Source organism: Electrophorus electricus, chromosome 2, assembly GCF_013358815.1.
Source record: "Electrophorus electricus isolate fEleEle1 chromosome 2, fEleEle1.pri, whole genome shotgun sequence".
NCBI lineage: Eukaryota > Metazoa > Chordata > Actinopteri > Gymnotiformes > Gymnotidae > Electrophorus > Electrophorus electricus.
Window position 1 is genome coordinate 1,392,555 of NC_049536.1, and position 26,287 is coordinate 1,418,841.

A 26,287-nucleotide genomic window follows, 5' to 3' on the forward strand; every position below is an offset into this window, starting at 1 on the left:
AGCTGCATAAATCCTTGTACATGTTGTATAACTCCAGGTGAGGTCTGAACCATACTGTGAATTTGTGGTCCTGGAATATGATTAATCTGTGTGTGTGTGTGTGTGTGTGTGTGTGTGTGTGTGTGTGTGTGTGTGTGTGTGTGTGTGTGTGTTATATTGGGCAACTACATATTCCCTTCATTTTCATTTTTTCAAGTTTTAGCATGACTATAGATCTCTGCATGTTTGCTGAGACATTTCTTACTGTATTATTATGTTATTTCATTACGCAGGAAAATTCTTATTATTATGCCAAAGAGGTGAGATTCATCTTGGGAAAACTAGTTTTATGTTCTCCTGTGCAGTTTTAGTCTGTTTGTGTTAATATTTGGAAGAAAGCAAGTGAGGTTTGCTGCCTACATTTACCTGATGGTTTTATCCAAAGTGAATTATGACTGACTACAACTTAAGCAATTGAGAGCAACTTGGCAGTGGTGGGGCTTGAATCAACAACCTTCCAATTACAAGTTAAGCACCTTAACTACTGAGCTACCACTGCCCCGCCTTTTAATGAAATTAAACAAAAGGGATATTTAACAAAAAGTGAAACCTGCCCAGCACTGTAATGGTTTGTAGTTGATTAATTGAACTGAGTGCAGAATTAGCAGCTATATAGCAGCTATTATCAGCTAATTAGCAGATACCAGACCAGTTTCTGTGTCTACAACTGAAGGAGGTTTCTGTGCACAACTATCACTACCATGCAGATGTTTGGGTAGTTTACACTCTGACACTTGGAAGTCAGTGGGTTACACCACTGAGATCTCCATCCAGAAGATCACAGTCTAATTATTAGTACTGTTGTATGTTTCTATAGGTTTCATGACAATAGGTGTTACTAATGTTAGTATAGTAAATTATTATATTATAAACTGGGGACAGGCACCAGAAAACTGGAGTGAGGCAGGAGTAAACTGGAGTGAGACAGGAGTAAACTGGAGAGAGACACAGGGGTAAACTGGAGAGTGAGACAGGAGTAAACTGGAGAGAGGCAGGAGTAAACTGGAGAGAGACACAGGGGTAAACTGGAGTGAGGCAGGGGTAAATTGGAGAGAGACACAGGGGTAAACTGGAGAGAGACAGGGGTAAACTGGAGAGAGACACATGGGTAAACTGGAGAGAGACACAGGGGTAAACTGGACACAACAGAGGAAACTGGAAGGAGCTCCATCAGCAGATTGATGACTTCTCCAGAGGAATAATAAAAATGGTGTATAATTTTTTTCAGCTGCAGCTGTCTGAACGGATTAAAGACTCAGTCAGATCTTGAAGGCCTGAAGAGGAACCAGATACACTGATCCTGGATCAGCTCATGGACATAGATAATATGTTCAACCCTCTACATACAGCTTGTACAGTTTTTCAGATGTAATACCAAACACATACAAAATAAAAGTCAATTCTAACATTGTACTGTCGTGAGTCAGTGTGTTGTGGTTCCTAGAAGAATGATTTTCTATAGATGTGTGTTGTTCAGTAGTGAGTGAGTGTGATGGGGCATCTCTCCTCCACAGAGTGTGTCATTGTTCTGTATCACATCCTCCCCCTCAACACCTGCAGTAGGTCCCAGCTGCAGCAGTGCAGTCTCTGTGCAGTCTGACTGAGGGAGGTTTTTGTATGACTCTCTAACACTGTGTGAACACAGGACCACTATGGTAACTCTGACAGTAAAAATCTCCTGCATCTTCAGTCTGGACTCCTCTGATTGTCAGAGTGAAGTCAGATCCAGATTCACTACCACTGAAATGAGCTGGAGTTCCTGATTGTAAGCTAGTAGCCAAGTAGATCAGGAGTTTAGGAGCTTCTCCAGATTTCTGCAGGTACCAGTGTAAATAATGTCCATAGCTGCTGTGATAATACACTGCAGGGTTGGTTCTACAGCTGATGGTGACTGTGTCACCTGGAAGAGCAGATTCCAGCCTTCGTGTTTCCTAGCCTCTGTTCTAGCCTGCTTCCCCTGTTTGCCTTTGTGTGTGTTTGTTTTGTCATGTATTCTCATGCTCTTCGTGTTGACTCTATGACCCTGGACTACTACAACGACTCTGATTTTGGATTTGCCCTTAATAAATCTCGCTCTTCCCCGCACTGGTGTCCGCTTCACTACCGCTCAGCATTACAATAACAGTAAACTAATTTTTATTTGTGGGTTTGGTATTTTTGAAATTCTCAGAGGGATTGTTTTATTATTGTTAGGTTGCATACAAATCAGAAGCAAAGATCAGACACGGGTACTCTATATCTGACCATCAGACGTGCAGAACAAACTTACTAATTTTAATGCAGTTAGAATTGTGAGCCTGTGTGTTATGTACAATTACTGTAGCATGAAAGAGGTTTATGTGCAGTGACTTTATTGGAATCGCTGTAGAGGACTTTTAATATTAAACATTGTCAAATAATTATTCTGAAATTCAATGCATTAATTACATTATTCTCATAGATAGATAGATAGATAGATAGATAGATAGATAGATAGATAGATAGATAGATAGATAGATAGATAGATAGACATTTATTGTCATTGTGCACAGTAAACCTACTAATTGTTGTAACACATAGTTTATTGCATTTAATGTTAATAATCGGTATAGTACTTGTGCTCATTCTGTAACTCTCTCAAGGTTTCAGCACTGACTGTATCTAGCGATATCTTAGTTCAATGGTACCTTGGACTATAACCTACTGTACTGGTTAGGTTGCACTTTCTGAATAGATGAGAAAATACTTTTGTAAGTCGCTCTGGATAAGAGCAGAAATGTAATTACAGTGCAATGAAATGCAGTTTGGAATTTACCAGAAAGTGCATGACATTTAAATGCACCTTAATGAATTTGAATCTAACATAGTGAATGTGCACATTTTTAAAGTTTTTATCCCTGACCCAGACACTTGACACACTGACCAGATAGTGAAAATCCGAGTGATGTTTTAAGTAAATGCAATTTACCTAAATGTAAATGTAATTCTGGTAAAGTAACTAAAGTATTTCTTTTATAGTGCTGTTTACCTGTATTGGTAAAATGTATCATAGATTTTAATGTGAAACATGATTTTTATGTTGTTGTTTTATCAATGGGAAATCATACATATTTAGAGTCTATGGCTACAGTACCATTATTCTGTAGTTGACTGCAGCAGTTGCATTGACACTTATTCTGTTAAACTGTGCAGTACATATTCTAGATAAGAATAAGCCATAAAAGCGCTTTGAGGCTCCTATCAGTGTAGAAGAAGACAAGACCTGCTATGATGGTCCCAGCAGCACCCTTGCCCTTAGCAAAGAATCCTGGGAAGAAGTGGAGGAGGAGTGGAGCTGTACGATCTCAAAATCAGTTGGTGGCTTTAAGTGAAAAAACTGTATGAATAACGTAAGTAGATCATTTGAAGAAATGTCCTGTTTGTCTGCCATGCGCTATAATAGCTGCAAGAGTTTTGGTGGCTGGACCAATCAGCATGCAGGAATCTGCCTGTGTCCAGATATAGCACGTATCTGTAAGACTTGACTGGGGGTGCTCACATGTTCTCTCTCAAGGTTGTTACATAAACTAAGTCAACAGTCTATATGGAGTTTTCATCGTCATTTTGTTACAATGACTTTACAACGTATAAATTCATTACACCTCTTATGAGGAAACACTGATCTGCAGTTTGTTGTGCTTGAGTGAGTTTGGCTAATAAAAGATGAACATCTGGTAAAGTTTTGTTTTATTTTAGGAAGGAACTAACTACTCAAGCCTGTTAATGCAAATCTGCTTCACCCCACTGCTCTCTCTCTCTCTCTTTCTCTCTCTCTCTCTCTCTCACACACACACACACACACACACACACACACACACACACACACACACACACACGCACACACACACACACACACACTCCTGTCCTTCCTGTAGTTGTGAGAGTGAAGCTGCTGCATCAGTAATGTCCTTTTAGCAAATCTCCAGCTGGTTAACTGTTACCTGCTCCTGTTATCAGGAGTTTAACCAGGAGACTGAGAGACACTGGCAGGAGCAGAGACACTATTGCTGTGGTTCTGTGTGTATCCATGAATCCTGATATGTGCATCATTCTTAGAGGTGATATCAACATAAAATATGTCATGAAAAGGTTTTGTGAAAAGATGGTAAATACTTTGGGGTTCTGCAATAGAGAATATGTACCCATAATATGTTTAACAGACTGCACCAGTCTCCAGTTCAGCAAATGTGCCGCTAACACATGGGCAGCAGCACAGCGGTGAGATTCAGCGCCATGTAATTAGTCTTCGCATAACACTGGATACATTCTATCTTCATTTGTCAGTTTGTGTGTTTAGTTGAAAGTCTATTGTGGTTCCTCTTCTCCATAGAGTGTGTCATTGTGCTGTATCACATCCTCCCCCTCAACACCTGCAGCAGTGCAGTCTCTGTGCAGTCTGACTGAGGGAGGTTTTTGTACGACTCTCTAACACTGTGTGAACACCCAGCTATCACTGATCTCATGGCAACTCTGACAGTAATAATCTCCTGCATCTTCAGTCTGGACTCCTCTGATGCTCAGAGTGAAGTCAGATCCAGATCCACTACCACTGAAACGATCTGGAATTCCTGACTCTAAGCTAGTAGCCCCGTAGATCAGGAGTTTAGGAGCTTCTCCAGGTTTCTGCAGGTACCAGTTTAGACAGTCATCATCATACACTGCAGGGTTTGTTCTACAGCTGATGGTGACTGTGTCTCCTGGAAGAGCAGATTTCACTGCAGGAGTCTGAGTCACAGTCACCTGACACATGGATTCTGGAGAAAAAAACAATGAATATGAAGTCATTATGAATCATGACAGAACATCAGAGAATTACAATGGCCTGACATTTGGATTCAGGATGACAAAAAAAATGCAGGAATAAGAAAGGGAATATGTCCATCTACGATTAAAATATTTAATCATTCACTGACTTTAAGTGATTTTATCTGATTTAATTCGTTCAACTTATTTAAATCCTACCTTGAGTCCAGAGGACCAGTGTGCAGATGAAGATGGGGATCAAAGTCATGGTTGCTGTGGGTGAAGTTGCTGGGGCAGGCAGCTCTCAGTCATGAAGTGTTAAACTCACAGGACTATAAACACTCCCAGAGCACTGCAGGTTCTGTACATGCAAAGTTACCTCCCTGTATTAATACACATCTACCAAATACTCTCTGTGGCCTCTCTGTATTATTACACATCTACCAAATACTCTCTGTGGCTTCTCTGTATTAATATATGTCTACCAAATACTCTCTGTGGCGTCTCTGTATTAGTTTTTTATGTTTCTTTACACACTATGATTAAAAATAACTTACAGTTAGTGAAACCTGACACTCAGAAAGCAAAGCAGAACTATAAGCAAACGTCTCAGCCTCAGACTTTAATCAAATCACTACACACACACAAACCACTTCTACTAAACACACTTCTCTACATTAGACACAGAAATCTAACACGATGTCACTTCTACTAGTTTATCTGTCTTTAAGTAAAAGACCTGCAGTATAAATATACGGAAGTATGTAATGTATTCATGTGTTCACCTCAGTATTATTTGCTGCACGCAACCTTTTTACAAGTACGTTTCTATCAGGTCAACACAGTGTTCTCTGGACTTAACCTGACAAATGTAAGAAGAGTGAAAAACATCACTGGCCACAGAGCTATTTTGAATGTCCAGGGCCAGCGTGGTGGTAACATCACAATGTGGCTACAATCACACAGAATGGAGTCCATTGCCATGGCAACCTGGGTCCTTACAACAACACAGTCTTGGAAAAGTAATTAAAGATTTAAAAATGATCCATTTCTGAAATATGAAGCTTAGGGTTGTGTGTGTGTGTGTGTGTGTGTGTGTGTGTGTGTGTATGTAGTCGCTATAAAGTCAAAGAGGTTTTTGAATGACAGCTTCATTAGAATGTATCACTATGGGTGACTTGTGGATGAGGCACTAAACTCAGTGTGAGTGGTAAACTGGACTGTGGATGTCTCAGAGGTGAAGGAGGGAGTTCTGACCAGTGCAGGAGAGCAGAATGCAGCAGCTCTGCCTGTATTCTGTTCGGTGTCCTGGCATTTCTGTTACTTCCACTGAAATAAAGCTTCATTTTGGACATTGTCTGCTCTTTTATAAGAGATAAACATCTTTATTAATGTCATCAGACAGTTTCTTGTGCCTGAGCTTATCTAAACAGATCAGAACCTCTGTTGAAAGTGTGGCTCTATTCTGGGAGAAAGAGAATCACCCAGCCATGGTAATGCAAATCTGAGTTACACCCCACTGCTCTCTCTCTCTCTCTCTCTCTCTCTCTCTCTCTCTCTCTCTCTCTCTCTCTCTCTCTCTCTCTCTCTCTCTCTATTCCTGCTGAGGTGGATTGTGTGGCTCCCTGCTGTCCAGTTTGATGGATTACTCTCCCTGCAGCTACACCAACACTACCTAACATTCATTCCTCTTGTGGTGGTGAGTGTATCATTACCCTGATTAAATGAACAAATAAGAAAAAGCAAACGTCTCATTCCTAGCAAAGAGAACAAGTTTATGCCCCCATAATGGCACACTCCATATTCCTACACTCACCTCACTGTTTACACTTCCTGTTTACACTTCATTTTTTCAAGTCAGCTGTATACATGTGTATCTCTCCAAATGTTTATATTTCTATTTCCATTCTATTTCTATTATATTATTTTATTATTTTTATTGATGCTGTGAGCTACCTGTTTTGTTGTAGAAGTACAATGATAATAAAGTCTTTTCTGATCTTATCATATCATAGACCAGCGCCCTCCAAACAGAACACGTTTCTTTATTAGTTATCGATTCCCCCTCTTGTCACGGTAGGCTGGTTGTCCAGCAGGAGGGACACACCTACTCCTGCCCAGGACCGCACTACACTACGCTACACTACACTACACTACACTACACTACACAATACACTACACACTACACTACACTACACACTACACTACACTACACTACACACTACACTACACTACACACTAAATTTGCATAATTTTCCATATCTGCCACTTCCCCCAAACACATCCAATTCAGACATGTTTGTTGTCTGACAGTTACTTTTTTAGTTTTGCTTTGAGGCTTTTACAAGTAATGTAGATATTACAACCAACACCTTTCTGTAAGTACATGCCATAAATGTGCTTTACAGATGTATATGCTAGTGAGAGCTCTTTAATCAGGTTTTAAAGCACACACACTGCTGAAACACACACATACATGTTTGTGCGAGCTCTTTAACCAGGTGATACACACACACACACACACACACACACACACATGCTAGTAGAGCTGTTTAACCAGGTGATACACACACATACACATGCTATTTAAGAGTTCTTCAACAAGGTGATTTGCACACACACACACACACACACACACACACACACACACACATGTGAGAGAGTTCTATAACCAGGTGCTTCACACACAGTTCAGGATCAAACTGACTTTGGTGTAAGCATCATGGTCTCATGCATCTGCTAGAGTTGTCATTGTTTCTGTCAGCTCTCAGGTTGTTCCAGCACAGTGGACAGAGGGAAGGAAGCTCTACTGCACAGCTCTAGGAATGTACCACAGTGCTCAGGCAGTCAGGGGTGCTGCTAGTGGAGCTCTTGGACTGGACCACAGTGCTCAGATGGCTGGGGGTGCTGCTAGTGGGACTTTTTTGTTGGCTTTGAGAGAGCTACTGGAGAATAACAATTAGTGTGTGTTTCTAGGATGAGGAGAGCAGATGTGCTGATTTCTCTCCCTCCTGTGGCCAGACTGTGTAGTGACAGGCAGTGTAAAATGGGATCCGCTATACCAGTATTCTTCAGTCCTTGAGGTTATGTGTTTTATGTTGTTCAGTGTTTTCAGTACTCTAGCACTCACATGTGTGCGCGCACACACACACACATACACAGACACACACACAGACATTTACATTTACATGTCTGACAGTTGGCAGACGCTCTTATCCAGAGCAACTTACAAAAGTGCTTTGTAATTTACTCATAGAGCACATCCTAGTACAGTACAGTAGAGTCCAATATACCAATGAACTAGAATGCGGTAGAATACAGGTATCAGTGCTGATACCTAGAAATGTGAAACAAACAATAACAAACAATATCAAGCTATACGTGTTAGAGTTTCAGTTACCCAACAGGTTCAGAATCAATGGTCATTTAAATATTCTACAAATGGATAATTCTTCAATTATTATTAACAAAGCATCTTAGCTACAAGTAATGTGCTGATAATGGTACCTGGAAAACTGTGAATATTATGGCTTTATGATTCTTCAGAGTTAAGTGTGTTCAGTACTGAGTCAGTGTGTTCAGTAGTGAGTCAGTGTGTTGTGGTTCCTCTCCTCCACAGAGTGTGTTATTGTGCTGTATCACATCCTCCCCCTCTACACCTGCAGTAGGTCCCAGCTGCAGCAGTGCAGTCTCTGTGCAGTCTGACTGAGGGAGGTTTTTGTACGACTCTCTAACACTGTGTGAACAGCCAGTTACCACCAATGCTGTGTAAACTCTGACAGTAATAATCTCCTGCATCTTCAGTCTGGACTCCTCTGATGGTCAGAGTGAAGTCAGATCCAGATCCACTACCACTGAAACGAGCTGGAGTTCCTGACTGTAAGCTAGTAGCCCTGTAGATCAGGCGTTTAGGAACTTCTCCAGGTTTCTGCAGGTACCAGGCTAAAATATGACCATAGCTGCTGTGATAATACACTGCAGGGCTTGTTCTACAGCTGATGGTGACTGTGTCTCCTGGAAGAGCAGATTTCACTGAATCCTGAGTCACTGTTACCTGACCTCTGGATCCTAAAAAAATGAATACAAAACACAAAAAAGTTAACAATTAACTGTACATATGCTATTATATAGTAGTACTAACCCTGTGAATAGTTTTTTAAATAAGAATAGTAGATCTGTGTCACAGTGATAGTTCACCACAGAGGTAAAGCAGTGAGTTACCTTGAGTCCTCCCTCCCAGGATGAACATTACAGCTCTAAGTGCCCCCTCTCACACTGTGGCACAAGAATGAGACATTCTGTTTTCCCTTTACTGATGGGCTCATGAATATTTTAAAGAGCTCTGCTCTGATTGGCTGTAGTTAGCTACAGAGTTGATATTTTTAACAACCAAATTAGTTATCTTCTGAGTTGTCTTGTTGATGAAATATGAATTAAAATTTACCTGACAGGAATTGACAAAGAATCATCTTCTATTGTGGATTTAAATGACAGCTTTAAATGGCAGGAAAATAAATTGAACTTCTGTGTAAATAAGATAGATGGACATTACTATTTAACTGCTATTTTTTACTATTTTAACATTACTAATATTAGCTACTCGCTTTTGATCTCGACAACAACATGAAGTAAATTAACGTTGTCAGCTCACTATGAAACTGTCTATTTAAGATGATCTGACTTAAAGCAACAAAATGTGTAAAAGAATCACACAGCAGGGCTGGCTGCTTACAGGTTGTGGTTGAGATCATGATGCCAAAAAAACTGGAACTGCCTCTCTCTTCAGTGTCATACACCGAGTGACGCTGCTCCATATTGTACTGGCACTTTTGTAAATCACTCACACATTTATGTTTTTAAATGACAAAAATGTAAATATAATACTTAAATGCTTGGAAAATTCTCTGGAGTAAAATCTGCAGAGTAAACGAACAAATTTGAATGAAAGTTGTCTGGAATCCTGTTAAATATGAAAACAACAAAGCCCATTAACAGTGTGGTTCCTTGAGAAGGGTGTGACATCATCATCAGAGCCTGGAATGGTACATTTTTGTATGTAATCTGCCATTTTCATTGTTGGTCTGTTGTCATTGTTTTGTTCTTCACAACACCTGCAGAACTGCTGAAGCTTTGACTGTGCAGGTCGATGGTAATGTCACCTGGGCTAGAATGTGGGCTGGTGTATGCAAATTTTAGGAGCATAAATATTCATGAGTCAAGACTGTTGTGCAATATTCTAAGATTTTGGAATTGGCTCATTTTACGACCTTGTTTTGCTTATATGCGATTTGTATTTGAAAGAGGAGTAAACAGTGTTTGAGATTCACAGTATGTCAGTTCGATGTACCAAACACTACTTATTCAACTTAGATGAATGACTTTTTCCATTGTATAAGACTGTGCATAGTAGACAACAAGCGTCTGTACTCTACACAGGCTGCTACTCATCTGCTCTTCCATGGTGAGATCTTCTCTACCCATAGCAGGTTACATCCCTGTAACAATGTTGGCCCAGAGTCACTGTGAAGATCCAACTACAGTTTATTACAAAATGAGACCAACATGAATGATAAGCCAAACAGTGCAAGGAGGGAAGTTTACCTCTGTTTTAATTACATGATCAGCAGGCTCTTGTAATAAGGTATTGTTATGTCCGCCTGTATATCTGCCTTCTGTGTTCCAGGTTTTGCCTCTTCCTCTCTGGTGTCCCCCATCCTGATCCACACCCATCCTGATCCACACCCATCCTGATCCACACCCGGTTTTCCAGTGAGCAGAGGATCAAAATAAAAGGACGAGGAAGAGACAAAGGGCTTGGCTTGAGGGCTCATGGGAGAAGAGTTTGGTGTTGTTGGTTTTGACTTGTCGCTACATTTTTGAGCTTGTGTTTGTGTATGACTTTGGATTTTCTCCTTGATTTACGGTTGGTTTTGCCCCTTTGGTTGATTGCTGGATAATATAGTTTCTTGTATCTTGTATGTATGTCTTGTCCTGTCCATAGTTACACACTGGTGGCAGGGAGGGCTGCCATTGTGTTTGGGTGTGGCTTTATCTTTGTTCTAACAGTGTAGTCAGTGTCAGTTTCTTTTTGTTAGCTTAGTCGGTCGTCGTTTTGTTTCTAGTGTGGTTTTGTTTGTTGTGTTGGCCTTGGTCACTCCTGATGCGATTGCACCAGTTTCTTGTCTTTAAACACCAAAAACATTTAAATACACTAGATGTTTGCTGTCATCTTTGTCTGGTTATTCATTCCATTACTCATTTCTACTGTAGTAATACTCAAAACCCTCCCAGCCTAGACGGGGTCGTAACAGTATTTATTGTTTCTTTCTATTGGTTTCTGTAGTGCAATGTGACCTTTGCTATTTCTGTTCAATACATTGTAGGACAAACAGTAAACACAGAAGAATATATCAGGAAAACTCTATATATTTGGCCAGGTGTGGGTAAGAGTCTGATGTGTTTTGTAAATGTGGCTCTTCATTCAGTTCTCTGCACATTTGGAGATCACTGGCTCTCTGCCTCTGAGAAGAAGATGAGCAATGTGTGAGACAACTGCAGTTCCTCCCTCAGTACAGCTGGCTCTTCATCTGGCTCTGGGCTGATTGGAGATCAGTGGATTGGGTGAGTTCAGGAGTGTCTCTGTGATGAGCTTCACCTGGGTCTCATCAGCTCTGTTGTGGGAGCTGTCCAGGGTTCTGAAGCACATGGAGTTCTGTGTTGCTGAAACAGATGTTACGACCCAGTCTAAGTAGGGTCAGTGACAGAAATGATTAAATGATTAATTAAATGACAACAATTAAACAATAAACAAAAACACATTGACCACATTTACATTTCGTATATTTTTATGCATCAAAGCTGGACATGCAGCTATCAAGTGCGCTCTTTCGTGACAGTAAAAACACTCCTGTTTCCCGGGGACTTCACTGGTTTTCTGTGAGGTAACGGGACTGCATTTACAACCAGATACATTGATCCTGGATCAGCTTGTATACTTGGATAATATGTTTAACCCACTGAAATCTCAGGGCATTGCCTCTGTTTTTGCATATTTTCTTAAATTCAGTTTTAAGCTTCTTAATTATATTTTCATTTACTTATATTAGAGCAAAATTGAGTATTTTCAATGTATGCTACTTTTCCTGATCAAGTTCTTAATACAATGACTCAGGCAGTCTGGACGTTCAGATCGTTGTAGTGTTTTGTCAAGAACCAGTGGAGGGCAGTCTCACATTATTCAATGCATCTTAATTTTTTTTGTTTACAGTGTCACTCTCTGTGACTGTTTTGTTGATTTTTTGTCTGGTTTCATATTTGATTGTACTGAAGATGCTGCCAAACAAAAACAAGGTATTAAATATACAAAGATTTTATTGGATCATTATTCGGTTGTTTAGCAGAAATTCACAGTACATTTACAATGTTCAGATAGAATGCTTTCATTAGTCCTCCTACTTTTCTCAGCATTGATCATTGATTCTGTAAAGTTATATTGATACGTCCAAAAAAAATTGTATCAAAAGGTTATTTTATATTAATTTTCCATAAACTTTTTAATGTACAGTTATTTCGATAATACCAATTAAGATTAATTTTAACATTCGAAAAACGAGCAAACGGAAAAATATGAGCTGCAAGAAAATTAGTTAATTTATTTTTAATGCCTAGATATTTTCTTGCATATTTTAAAAAGTAAAAATTGTAGCAGTTCACTATTGTTTTGAAAAAGGCTTTCTAAAACGCAAAGAGGGAGAGCGGCTTCTTTAGTGCAGGAGGTTTTTGTACGACCACTGAACGACTTCATATCACTGTGGTACACTTTTGGTGGCGGCACAAAACTCTCAATTGGACGTAAGTAACTTTCACTGCTTATACAAAAGTTGGTATTTTCTGAAATCATAATCGACATGTTTGATGTTTGATAATAATGCAGACTTAAAAACTTGTTGCGGTTGCATTTAATGTGGTTTACGGGGCAACAGCTATTACGACGTAATTTATCTAATAATAAAATATATGTGTGTATTTTATTTTATTATTTTAAAAATCTAAAAAGCTTTTGGGTAAGTCCTTTATGAGTTTTCCAAAGCATTAATATCGAAGCTACATATTACGCGGTAAATAGTGGCGAGAGCGGCATGTTTAGATCAGGAGGTTTTTGTACAGACAGTAAACGAGATTGTAGCTCTGTGGTGGACTTTCGGTGGTGGAACAAAACTATCAGTTGGACGTAAGTAGACTTTAAATTTTCTTCACAACTATCCACACATGTAACGTTGCGTCAGTATGCACGGTGGTTTTGTAAACCACACACACACACACACACACACACACACACACACACACACACACACACACACCTTCTATTCAACACACTTCTCTACATTAGACATATAAATCTAACATGACTTCATTTCAAAACCTCCCACCTGTGAACCAACTGATCAAACACAGCTGTCAAATGTACTTGGGATGATTAACTGGGATGATTACTTGAGTGATTAATTGTGAACTCACCAATCAGGTCTAAGCACTATAAAATGCAACTGGTGACTTTATCTGTCTTTAAGTAAAAGACCTGCAGCATAAATATACCAAAGTATGTAATGTATTCATGTGATGTGTTCTCCTCAGTATTGCTTGCTGCACGCAACCTTTTTACATGTACGTTTCTATCAGGTCAACGCATTGTTATCTGGACTTAACCTGACAAATGTAAGAAGTGGGAGAAACATCACTGGCCATAGAAATATTTTTGAATGTCCAGGGCCAACGTGGTGGTAACATCACAATGTAGCTGTGATCACACAGAATGGAGTCCTCCATCGCCATGGCAACTTGGGTCCTTACAACATCACAGTCTAAACACACACATTAGACAGAATACACACCATCTTCAGAGTCCACACTCACGTTAGACAGACTACACACCATCATCACAGCAGGAGACCAAGTGGATGCAGAGCAGATGAAACACATTGTCATTGTCATGTTATTGGATAAATTATTTTGCAAATCAACTGAGGTATTCTGCACCTTTTTGACAATACAAAACATACTAGATTATTAACATTCATTAAATATTAGTTTAGGTGGAGATGGGAAAAATAATTAAAGATTAAAGATAAAATATGAAGCTTAGTTGTGTGTGTGTGTGTGTGTGTGTGTGTGTGTGGTCACTATAAAGTCAAAGCGGTTTTTGAATGACAGCTTCATTAGAATGTATCTCTATGGTTGACTTGTGGATGAGGCACTAAACTCGGTGAGTGGTAAGCTGGACTGTGGACGTCTCAGAGGTGCAGGAGGGAGTTCTGACCAGTGCAGGAGAACAGAATGCAGCAGCTCTGTTTGTGTCCTGGCATTTCTGTTACTTCCACTGAAATAAAGCTTCATTTTGGACATTGTCTGCTCTTTTGTAAGAGACAAACATCTTTATTAATGTTACCAGACAGTTTCTTGTGCCTGAGTGAGCTTATCTGAACAGACCAGAACATCTGGTGAAATTGTGGCTCTATTCTGGGAGAAAGAGAATCACTCAGCCCTGGTAATGCAAATCTGAGTTACACCCCACTGTCTCTCTCTCTCTCTCTCTCTCTCTCTCTCTCACACCCCCTGGCCTCACACTCTCTCTCTCTCTCTCTCTCTCACTCGCTCGATCTCTCTCTCTCTCTCTCTCTCTCTCTCTCTCTCTCTCTCTCTCTCTCTCTCTAGTCCTGCTGAGGTGGACTATGTCGCCCCCTGCTGTCCAGGTTGGTGGCTCACTCTCCCTGCAGCTACACTAACACCACCTAACATTCATTCCTCTTGTGCTGGTGAGTGTATCATTAGCCTGATTAAATGAACTAAATAAGAAAAACCTTATTCTTAGTAAAGAGAACATGTTTAACAACACCCTCCATATTCCTACACTCACCTCACTGTTTACACTTCTTGTTCACACATCATTTTTGCACTTTCCATGTCTGCTGTATACATATGAAGCCCTGCAAATGTTTATTTTTAAATTGCCATTCTATTCCTATTATATTATTTTATTATTTTTATTGATGCTGTGAGCTACCTGTTTTCTTGTACAAGTACAATGATAATAAAGTCTTTTCTGATCTTATCATATCATAGACCAGCGCCCTCCATACAGAACACGTTTCTTTATTAGTTATCGATTCCCCCTCTTGTCACGGTAGGCTGGTTGTCCAGCAGGAGGGACACACCTACTCCTGCCCAGGACCGCACTACACTACACTACACTACACACTACACTACACACTACATTACACTACACTACACTACACACTACACTACACTACACTACACTACACACTACACTACACTACACTACACACACTACACTACACTACTCACTACACACCTCTCATCCCATCAGTTGAGGACTACCCTGGTTACACACTCACCACCCCCTCATTTACTGGCAGAGCAACAACATTCTTGAATGTTCACCCCATTGCCACATCACTGCCTCACCTCAGTGGTCCTGCCCTCCCAGTTCACCTCCATCAAGAGTCCAGCACTGAGTCTGACATCTCCATCCCAGCTCCCTATCAAGACCTCACTGAGGTATTCAGCCCAGTAAAGGCCACACAGCTTCCTCCACACAGAAAAACCGACTGCTCCGTCAAACTACTGGATAAAACCTGCCCTCAGTGTAAGGTTTACCCTTTATCTCAGTAGGAAAACCGAGTGATGGAGCAGTATATTCAGCAGGCCTTAGAGCAGGAGTACATTTACCCCTCCACCTCCACCTCAGTGTCTTCTACGTATAGAAGGACAGCAGGCTGAAGGCTTGAAGGGACCACAGATTTCCTAATGCCCTCCTGGTGAAATATCCTCATTGCTGCTTTTTTGCATAATTCGTGAAATTGATTTGTAATACAATAGTCATGACTTTTGTTTGAGAAACTTAAATGTCAAATAGCAAAGGTTTACATTGTAGACGTTTTAGTGTGAAAGGTAGTTTAGTATATGGATGGACTGACATGTTTTGGCTATGCTGAATACTGTACTGTGCAGATGAGACTTTTCTGTTTTTTGGCATATTTTGGTTATAGTTATAATGTTCATTTTTCACTTGTACACATGAAGCTTTATATTTTGATATTCTGTAAGGCTTGATATCTAATTTAACGTCATTGTTCAGTCATATTTTATGTCAGTCCTGCTAAGATTTGGTGAAAGTAATGTGACAGACCACACTTTTACTCAATAAATGATTGTACAAAATATCATTTTAAACATTTATTACACATTTCTATACTACTTTATTCATATATTTCACTACATTTGTGGCCCAAAAAGTTTGGGTCACAGTTTGATTTTATTTCCAACATCAAAACAGTTGATATTTCTTTATATAGTGCTCTAGGTCAAATGGTACCTCATTAGGAATAGAGCTGAGATTTGTCTGAACATTTTCACATGAAACATATGGGTATCACAAGTAAGAACCTTTAAAGTAAATTTAAGAAAGTATGCAAAAACAGAGAAAATGCCCTGAGACTTCAGAAGATTAATGAGATCTGGGTATATCCATCGTTGTTTACCTTGACAACATACTGGTATATTCCTTTTCCCTAGACCAAGATGTTTGCGAAATTTGCCAGGTACTCTGGGCAAAGGAGAGTTCCATCTGTGTGAGGTCATCTCCATAAGCTACCTCATAAATGCAACCAGTGTATGGATACAGGCAGCTAAAGTGATCTACAGCACTTACTGCGATTTGCCAACTTCCACCGGTGTTTAATTAGGGGATTTAGCACTAAGGCCCATTCTCTTACAAACCAACTCCATGGAGGAAACAACTAGCTGGAGTGGAGTCCAGTGGCAGAAGAGGCCTTTGGCAACTGTCTCGGTCCTCCATCATCCTGACCCTGATAGGCCCTTTGTCGTTTTGATGTTGGAGTCTCAGTGGTGCTGTCTCAGTGTTCTGGAAACACCCCAAACTTAAGCCATTTAAGCCGTTGGTCTACTATTCTAAGAAACTGATCCCTGTGGAGAGGACCAAGAGAGTGGGAGACAGAGAGCTGCTGGCCATAAAGCTAGCATTCAAGGAGTGGAGGCGTTGGTTAGAGAGTGCTCAACACCCCTTTGACTGACCATAAAAACCTCCAATAGTTCCAAATCGCCAAATATCTCAACTTTCACCAGGCCAGGTGCTCTGTCTTCTTTTCTCGCTTCATCTATTCCATCACTTATCAGCCAGGATACAAAAACACCAAGGCGGATGCCCTGTTCATGCACTTTGACCTGGAGGCTGGACCCACCAGCAGGGAGGCCATCCTGCCTCCTTCCTGCAAGCCATCAGGTGGGATCTGGACCAGGCCATCACACGGGCCAGATCTCACCGACACTGCCCAGGCCAGCGGCTTACAGCTCAGTATTGGTGGCTCTCCATTGAGATGTAATCAACCACATGGCCTCCTGCACTGTTTGCGCCAGCATCAATTACCAATGCACTGTTGTCTTCCTGCAGCTCTTTCACCAGTTTGGACTGCCAGAGGACATCATCTTGGACCAAGAGGTACAATTTATATAGCAGATCTAGCAAGAACTCCTGGACACCTCAACATGATGGTGAGCATGAACTCTAGTTATCAGCCACAGCCTAATACTCCAGCGTGCCCAAGTGGAGCGGGTGAACCAGAAATTAGGAAAGTTACTACATATGTAATGTCAAGAACATCCAGAGACATGGAGCACCTCCCTACACAGCACAAAATATGCTCAGAATTACCCACATCACTCCCCACATCACAGGCTTATCCTGTATGAGTGTTTCCTAGGGATGTTGGCCCTTCCACTCTCTGGGAACGGATCATTGAGGTCACCTGTTTGGTCAACCTCTATGTGGTTTGAGTTTCCTGAGCATTTCATGCCTCTTCCCTCAAGCCTTTTTGCACAGACCAAGGATTGTGAATATGGCTGGGAAAATTATATGTAAACAACAAAAAGAGCAATGTGAGATATATATTTGTCTAGTAGGAAGAAAGCCCAGCAAATCATAGGGGACCCTACTGATCCTGTGTGTTGAATTTGATCTGCTCCTTTCTGGAGTGTTCTAGAGTACCATGAGTCACAAAAAAATATTTCTAAGAATTTGCTTATCCCTTAAGGACTTTTTCTGAGGAAAATGTAGCAAACGTCTGAGACAGACGTTTGCAAATGTAGAGTTGTTTTTATTTAAAAGCACAATTCAGGTTTGGTAATGTAACAGTCAGAGGTCTGTAGCCACAATATAGTTATCCAAAACTCGAGGAGTCAACAATAGAACAAATCGATAATCAGTCCTGAGTTCACAGTACCAGTTAGCAGTCTTATAGAGCAAACCAGCAGATAGGGACAAAGCTGATACGATAATTCCAAAAACAGAACAAGCTATAAACTGGAAAGACAAGCAGAGCTAACATTCAGTACACACATACATGTCATGGCAATGCTTCACAAAGAACAAAGGGAAACAGATGAGTATAATTAGACAGAACTAATTAGAAACAGGTGAGAATAATCAGTAATCCGGGAATGCAGGTTTGATGAGGGTGTGATGACTGGCAGAACCAGACTGAGTGACAGGAGAGCTGACAACAGATGAATGCTGGGAGTTGGAGTTCAGGCAAGGGAGCATGACAACTATTCTGACTGTATTTATATTTGGATCTGATATGAGATCCTATGTGATTTTATGTCGGATTTGTATGTAGATCTCTTATGTTATATCTTTATTTATTTATTATATTGTGCAACCTGATGAAGTTGAAGACAAATGTCCAGAAACAGACAAACTCTTTCAAAATCAAAACTGTAATAATCTTCCCATTTCATATCAGATATTCACTTTGGTTCATGTTATTAAAAAATGTTTAAAGACATTATTAGAAGCCAGAAAATAAAAATAATAGTAACATTTAATTTACATAACACCTTCCTTATACTCAAAGTCACTTTACATAATCCAAGTATAAAATGTACACCATAGGACAGTCAACAAATCAAAAAAACTACAGGATCAATCAGAAACACAATCAGAAATTGAGGGGGAAAAGGTTTTAGCAACTGTTTACTCCTTTAAAAAAGTTTAATCTTTTTTTCTCAGCATTTTATCACTTTCCTCCAGTAAAGTGCAGCGCAGAGACGGAGTGATTACGGTAATCATTAGTTTCCGGGACAAGACACTGAAAGATCTGCCCACTGCAGAGACCAGTCTGAATTTAGGAATGGAGAGACGACCAGCGTCAGAGGACATAAGCGCACAGGCAGGGCAGTGAGGGTGTTAAAGGTCAGATATGTAGGGGATGTGAGACCATGCAGAGATGTGAGCAGGAGTACAAGTGCAAGTGAACAACAGCAGCCAGAGATACTAGAGGAACATGCACAAAACCCACAATACACACAACGGAGCAAAACTCAGGCAATACAATCACTAAGCATTTTGTCACGCAGTTTGACACTTGTTCTAGAAAATTACTACTTTATATAATTAAAGATTTACTTATGTACTCACACAAATTAAAATTAAATGTTTTTTTCCTGTATATAGTTATTTATTGTTTTGTATTTACTGAATGTTCTCCCTGATTAAATTAAGGGGTCTTCATTCAATCTTGTTCATTCTTGACTGTGAAGGGAGAGGGTTTCTCTTAGGACCCACGAATGTTTCCACATATGGGAGAAAATACCCAGACTTGAATTAAATATCTTCTATATGAAACTGTGCTCAGATTGTTACTCATGAGATACATTGCCAGACATGTGTGACCACAGGTAAGCTACAGTGCACAACATTTATTCAAAATAAAAGTCCAAAATGTTTTAAATGTTGAAAAACATTACTAGTCAGAAAGAGTAGCCACAGAATGTGGGGGAGAATTTGTTAAGTTTGTTAAGAATTAAAATAAGGATGGGGGAAAAAAAACAGAGGAAAATTTGTCCTTTTCAAACTATACAATTAACCAGAAAAGAGTGAGATTCAGCCCCAAAAGTCCAAAGTTACAGCCACTGAACATTTTCTAAATGTCTAAATGTCCTTTAAGCTAGATTAGTTGATTACATAAATAAACTTTTTTACTATATAAATAATGCAACTTATTTATTATATAAATAAATTTATTTTATACAATAACTTGGTCAGTTAGGTGTTGAGCCCCTGCAGTTGCACAGTAAAAATATACGAGGATATATTTTTATTAATTAAAGGAACAAACTAATGGATCTACACATCACTCCCATAAGTACCATTACATGTCACGGTATGGCCCCTCCGCCCAAAATTTACCCATGTGTTAGACTCAGAGGTCGACTGTTTGGAGAATTCCATAATGGAGGTAGAGGATTCCCTGTCTGTGATGGACACATGGTCAGCAGATTCAGAGAGCAAAGAGCCTCCAGCTCCCAAGGCACATCACACTAGTATCAGCAAGCTGCCCCGCGTGACTCAAAAAGAGATGGTGCCATCATCATCTGAGGACACTCCTTCACCTGGGCAACACAGCCCCAGGGCTCGTGTGCCTGCGCACAAGCCTCAAGGAGGCAAAAAGGAGGCATCACCAGTGCCCACCCCAGAGACAGGCAAAACCACTGGTGCGCTTCCTAAGGCATGTACCCCAAAGCCAGAAAAGCCACCGCCACCCAACTCAGCGAAGCGCGAACACCCACAGCAGAATCAGACTCTGAGCCAGCCGATGAATGGGAGACAAGCAGGCGCTCCTGCCAGCTTCCTGGACTTATTCATAACCTGTTGTTTAATTATGAGCGCGTACCTGTCCCAGTCACTGTGTCAGTCCCAGTCACATTTAATGTATCCATCGCTTTGTCTCCCTTTGTGTCTGTGCCTGTGCCCATCAGTGTGAGCGTCTCTGTGTCTGTTATTATTCTGGTCCCTGTCCTTCACCCCCGCTGTCCTGCTCGCACTGGCCCATGTTGGTTAGCTCAGTCGGCGTTGGTTTAGGGGCCATAGCCTGATAGGCTGGCTCGCCGGGAGTCGCACCGTTGGGGAGGGGCTCTGTCACGGTACAGCCCCTCCCCCCAAACATCTACCCGTGTGTGTGTTCCTCCGTTTGGCCATGCCCCCATGTTCCACACCTGATCCTTGTTGTGCTGTTAATGTGAGTGTATATAAGTCCTTTGTGTAAACGTTAGCATTGTCAGTGTTTGATCCCACAATAGCTTTAGTGCTTTGTTGCCTTCCATGTCTCAAAAATAAAACTCGTCGTATGTCTCATGGCTCCTCTTCTGCATCCTGCCAAGCCTCCCCATGTTACATTACACACTTTACCTTATCTCAAGAGAATTAAAACCTTAGTCATGAATTACTGTAACTTGTACACTGGAGCTCTCATACAAAACAGGAGAGCAGACACCCACACATTTAACCTCACAGGGTTTTATGATTAACTGGACACAGCAGCAGTGTCAGCAGCATCTTAGAGACGTGAGCAATTTTACCTTCAGCAGAAGCAGTTTATAGCCACTCACCAATCATCCTTTTCTTTTTATGGACAATCACAATAGTGGCCACAACTGCCATAATCACAACTCCACACATCACAGCTCTGATCAGAGTGTTTTTCATTGTGGAGTCATTGTGTTTTCCATCTGTAGTTAGTAAAGTAATATATGATCTTATTATAATACAACAACATTTCATGAACAGTGATGCAAGTGAAATGTTCTGAATGTAATGTATTGTCTCATCTCATCATCAGTATTTCTCACTGGAGCTCAGTATGTCTGATATGATTTATGCAGTTTGCAAAAGTGAAATACTTTAACAATCCAACATCTTCTCAAACTCATGAATACAGTTTTCAGTGTGACAAATATATTTACCCCATTTTTTAATTACTGGTGCTGTGAGACTGCAGTGAGTCACATAACAGTCATAATCTGCTTCATCATTTTCCAGGATGTCCACACTCTTCCTCAGCTGGTAGGTGTCTTCATCATTGGGTCTGACTACTGAGGATGTTATCAGCTCTTCATGCAGGGAGGTGCGGTACTTCTTCACACTCATCATCACATATTTAGGGTAGAAGCCTGTGGTCAAGCAGGGCAGGGTCAGTTTGCCTGGGTCAGTCACATTTTCTTCTCAAATGTATAAACAACTGGTGGAGCGAGAGAGATAGAGAGAGAGAGAGAGAGAGAGAGAGAGAGAGAGAAAGAGAGAGAAAGAGAAAACCTGTATAAACAAACAACTAACCAAATCAATCAATCAAACAATCAAAAGCCAGATCTCTATGAAAAACTGCTGTGGATAACTGGCTGCACATTCTTTCAGAATGATGTCACATAGGGTGATACCAATCCTCAAGAAGGCCACACTTGACAGCTCCAAATACAGACTGGTATCACTTCTCTCTTTCCTCTCAAAAGCCCTCAAACAAGCAGTTTATAATCAATTGTTTCTTTTCCTCACCCAAAACCAGCTGCATGATCCCAATCAGTCTGGCTACAAACTGGCACATTCTACAGAAATGGCCCTCATAGCGGTGACTGAGAAACTTCATGCTGCTAAAGCTGCCAAACAGTCATCTGTTTGATTCTTCTAGACCTTTCAGCAGCCTTTGACACAATGAACCACAACATTCTTCTCTCTGTTCTTTCCAGGCTTGGTGTGACTGGCTCTGCTTGGAGATGGTTTCAGTCCTATCTGGAGGAACAGTCCTATCAGGTGACATGGAGAGGATCCACATCCAAACCGTGTAGACTCTCCACTGGTGTTCCACAGGGCTCAGTATTGGACCCCCTTCTCTTCTCTTTGTATACTCATTCTCTTGGTGATGTAATATCTTCTCATGGTTTCTCCTACCACTGCTGTGCCGATTACACTCAATTATTGCTTTCTTTTCCACCCTCTGACACGCAGGTCTCCAGACGTATCTTGGCATGCTTGACTGGCATTGCATCATGGATGACAGCCCACCACTTGAAGCTTAACCCATGTAAAACCAAGCTTCTGATCAGCCCAGGTACTCCCAACCCTTACCATGACCTCACTGTTTCTGTAGAGAACTCCCTGGTATCACCCTCCGAAGCTGCCTGTAGCCTGGGCGTAACTTTGGACAACCAGTTGTTCTTCTCAACTCATGTTTTTCTAATCTAACCTGGTCTTGCAGATTCCTCCTTTGTAACATACGAAGGATTAAATCCTTTCTTTCGCAGGAAGCTACCCTTGTGCTTGTGCAGTCTCTTGTGATCTCAAAGCTAGACTACTGCAACTCACTACTTGCTGGTCTTCTTCTAAGAGCCATCAAACTTCTACAACTTGTCCAGAATCCAGCAGCACGACTGGTCTTCAATCTTCCGAAGTTCAAACATGTTACTCCACTGCTGCGCTCCCTTCATTGGCTCCCTGTAGCTGCACACATCAGATTTAAAACCTTGATGCTTGCCTACAAAGCCAAAAATGGACCAGCCCCTTCATACATGAGGTCAATGGTCAAAGCCCCATCCGTACCTCGAGTACTTCGAACCTCAAGTATGGCTCGGCTTGAAATACCTTGCTTCAGGTTTTATGGATGACAAGCATTAAGACTATTTTCTGTCCTGGCTCCAAGATGGTGAAATGAACTCTCGCTTGCTGTCTGGACAGCAGAGTCCCTTGCAGTCTTCAAATGCAGACTGAAGACCCATCTATTTGCAGAATATTTAAAGGACAACTGACATTGCTGCCTTATTGACTGACTAGTTTAACTCTTATTGTAGGGCACTGTTTATGGTTTTTAACAAACTCTAGCAGTTATTGTTTATAGCACTTATCATTAAGATAGACCTTATGTATTTTGCACTTCTAGGTATCAGTGTTCATCCCTGTATTCTACAGTATTCTAGTTCATTGGTATGTTTAATTCTAATCTACTATGCTGTACTTGGATATAATCTATGAGTGAATGACAAAGCACTTTGTAAGTCACTCTGGATAAGAGCATCTACTAAATGCCATAAATGCAAATGTAAATGTTTGGTGATGAAATGTCTGCAACTCAACTGAAAAGTGATCAGATCAACAGTTCAGCAATAGCATGTGTACTTAATGTTTTAATTCTGGTTGCTTGGTGCTTAGGGTATTTGGCTTGTGGTTGGGAGGTTGCTGGTTCAAGCCCTGCCACTGCCGAGTTGCTGCTGTTGAGCTCCTGAGCAAGGCCCTTAACCCTCAGTTGCTCCTGTCTAGGTTTGGGCTGCCTGACAGTATCCAAGCCTACATGCATTGAGGGCATGGCAGTCGGTCTGTTCTACATGTCTCCCTGATACTAGTGCCCCATGCCACACATCTCCCTGATACCAGTGCCCCATGCCACACGTCTCCCTGATACTAGTGCCCCATGCCACACGTCTCCCTGATACCAGTGCCCCATGCCACACGTCTCCCTGATACTAGTGCCCCATGCCACACGTCTCCCTGATACCAGTGCCCCATGCCACACGTCTCCCTGATACCAGTGCCCCATGCCACGTCTCCCTGATACTAGTGCCCCATGCCACACGTCTCCCTGATACCAGTGCCCCATGCCACGTCTCCCTGATACTAGTGCCCCATGCCACACGTCTCCCTGATACTAGTGCCCCATGCCACACGTCTCCCTGATACTAGTGCCCCATGCCACACGTCTCCCTGATACTAGTGCCCCATGCCACGTCTCCATGATATTAGTGCCCCTTGCCACATGTCTGCCTGATACAATCTGTCCACCTAATACTGTCATTAACTCTGAGACTGACTCTGACCTTACACACCTAACTGTCCACCTAACACTGTCATTTACTTTGACCTTGACTATGACCTTACACACCTAATTGTCCCCCACCAATCTCAATCCATGTTATGTCTTTGGATTTGTGAATGTGAATTTGATTTTTACTGATGTCCTACACTTTTCAGTAAATTAAATTCCCTCTTAAAGGGTCAAAGAAACCTCATCATACTTTTCCCAGGAACAGCGGATATATAAAAACATAAAGACTTTTAGTAGCTTTTCAGTACATTTAAATCATTAGTCAGGCTAATCAAATCCAACCAAGAGAGAATCTAACACTACCTGCACTAAGATGAGCTACAGGTCTCTCCAGGTTTGTCCTCAATTAAACCTTTATTAAAACTGTTAACTGTAGTGTATTTTGAGTGGGATGGGTGTGACCACTGTCTTTGGTGAAGGGTGAAGACTGTTGTCATCCTTCATTGTGCATACACCTGTATACAGTCCTTTTTGTGAGATGGTTTACTGCAACTGCAGATAAATTCTGCAGTAATAAACCAAAGAATACTGGAGCATAACTCATAACCCAACCTCTTGAAGTGTGTAGTAACATTTCTCAGTGATAAGATAAAATATAACTTAAAAATTCTAATCAATACATGTGAATGTATAGAGCACTGGTTCTCAAACTATGATGCACGTGTTCCCTTTAGTGGTAGAAAGAGGAATCTCTGAAATAAATCTCTAAACAAATATTTAATAATCACATGGAAAATAAAGCTTGCTGATGTAATACATTTTTGACTTCAGTTCCACAAAAAAAAGAATAAATGAATAAAATAAAATAGAATAATATAAATAATAAAAGAGGAAGTGAAACACAACTGATTTTCACAACACAACGGTTCCTGCGTGTCTGAGCTGTAGACCGTGTTGTGTCTCCTAGGTGACGCCCCGCCCACCCTCACGGTCCTGCCCCCCTCCAGTGTACAGCTGCAGCAGGAGAAGGTCACACTCGTCTGGCCAACAAGGGCTTCCCCTCAGACTGGAAGCTGAGCTGGAAGGTGGCTGGTAGCAGCTGGAGCTCGGGGGTGAGCCAGAGCTCCGGGCTTCTGCAGAAGGACGGCCTCTACAGCTGGAGCAGCACCCTGACCCTCCAGAAGGAGGAGTGGCTGAAGAAGACAGTGACCTGTGAGGCCACCAAGGACTCCCAGTCTCCTGTCACACAGACACTGAGTAGAGAGCAGTGTGCTGAGGCGTGAAACTCCCACATGTGTACTGAAGTGTTCTCCTCTCACTCATTAATGTGCTGTCTTTTAGATTACTCTGTTTATTACTCAAATGTTCCTGTTTATTGTTCAAAATGAAATAAAAAATGTTGAATAAATATTATAGTCTCTTAATTAGAACATTTCCCACAACATTACTCATAACAATAAATATCTTTCAAGTCTACATTTCTATACAGTAGAAACACTAATGTGTGATGAGGTATAGGATTAAACTTTGATAAAGCTGCCATTTCATCAATCATAATAAAGAAGGAAGCAGGAAGCCAGATATTATGGAAGCAAAAAGTAAGATATTTCCACGTTTTATTCACTACAAACTGTAACATGAGTAAGTCGGTGTATTTTTGGAACATCAGGGGCTGGAGGACAAACCATCTTTGGCCATTTCAGTATATCACAATATTATAATTTTTAATTTATTTCTGCCTGAAACTAATCCCATAATGCTTTATATCACTTTGTAGCGCAAGCTGGGCTGTTTTTCAATAAAATACT

General features: G+C 41.0%; 1 pseudogene; it reads left to right on the top strand.

The window, feature by feature from the left end:
- LOC118240941 overlaps positions 1-25,762 on the top strand; it is a 53,907-nt pseudogene extending 28,145 nt beyond the window's left edge.
- The last annotated feature ends 525 nt before the right edge of the window (positions 25,763-26,287 follow it).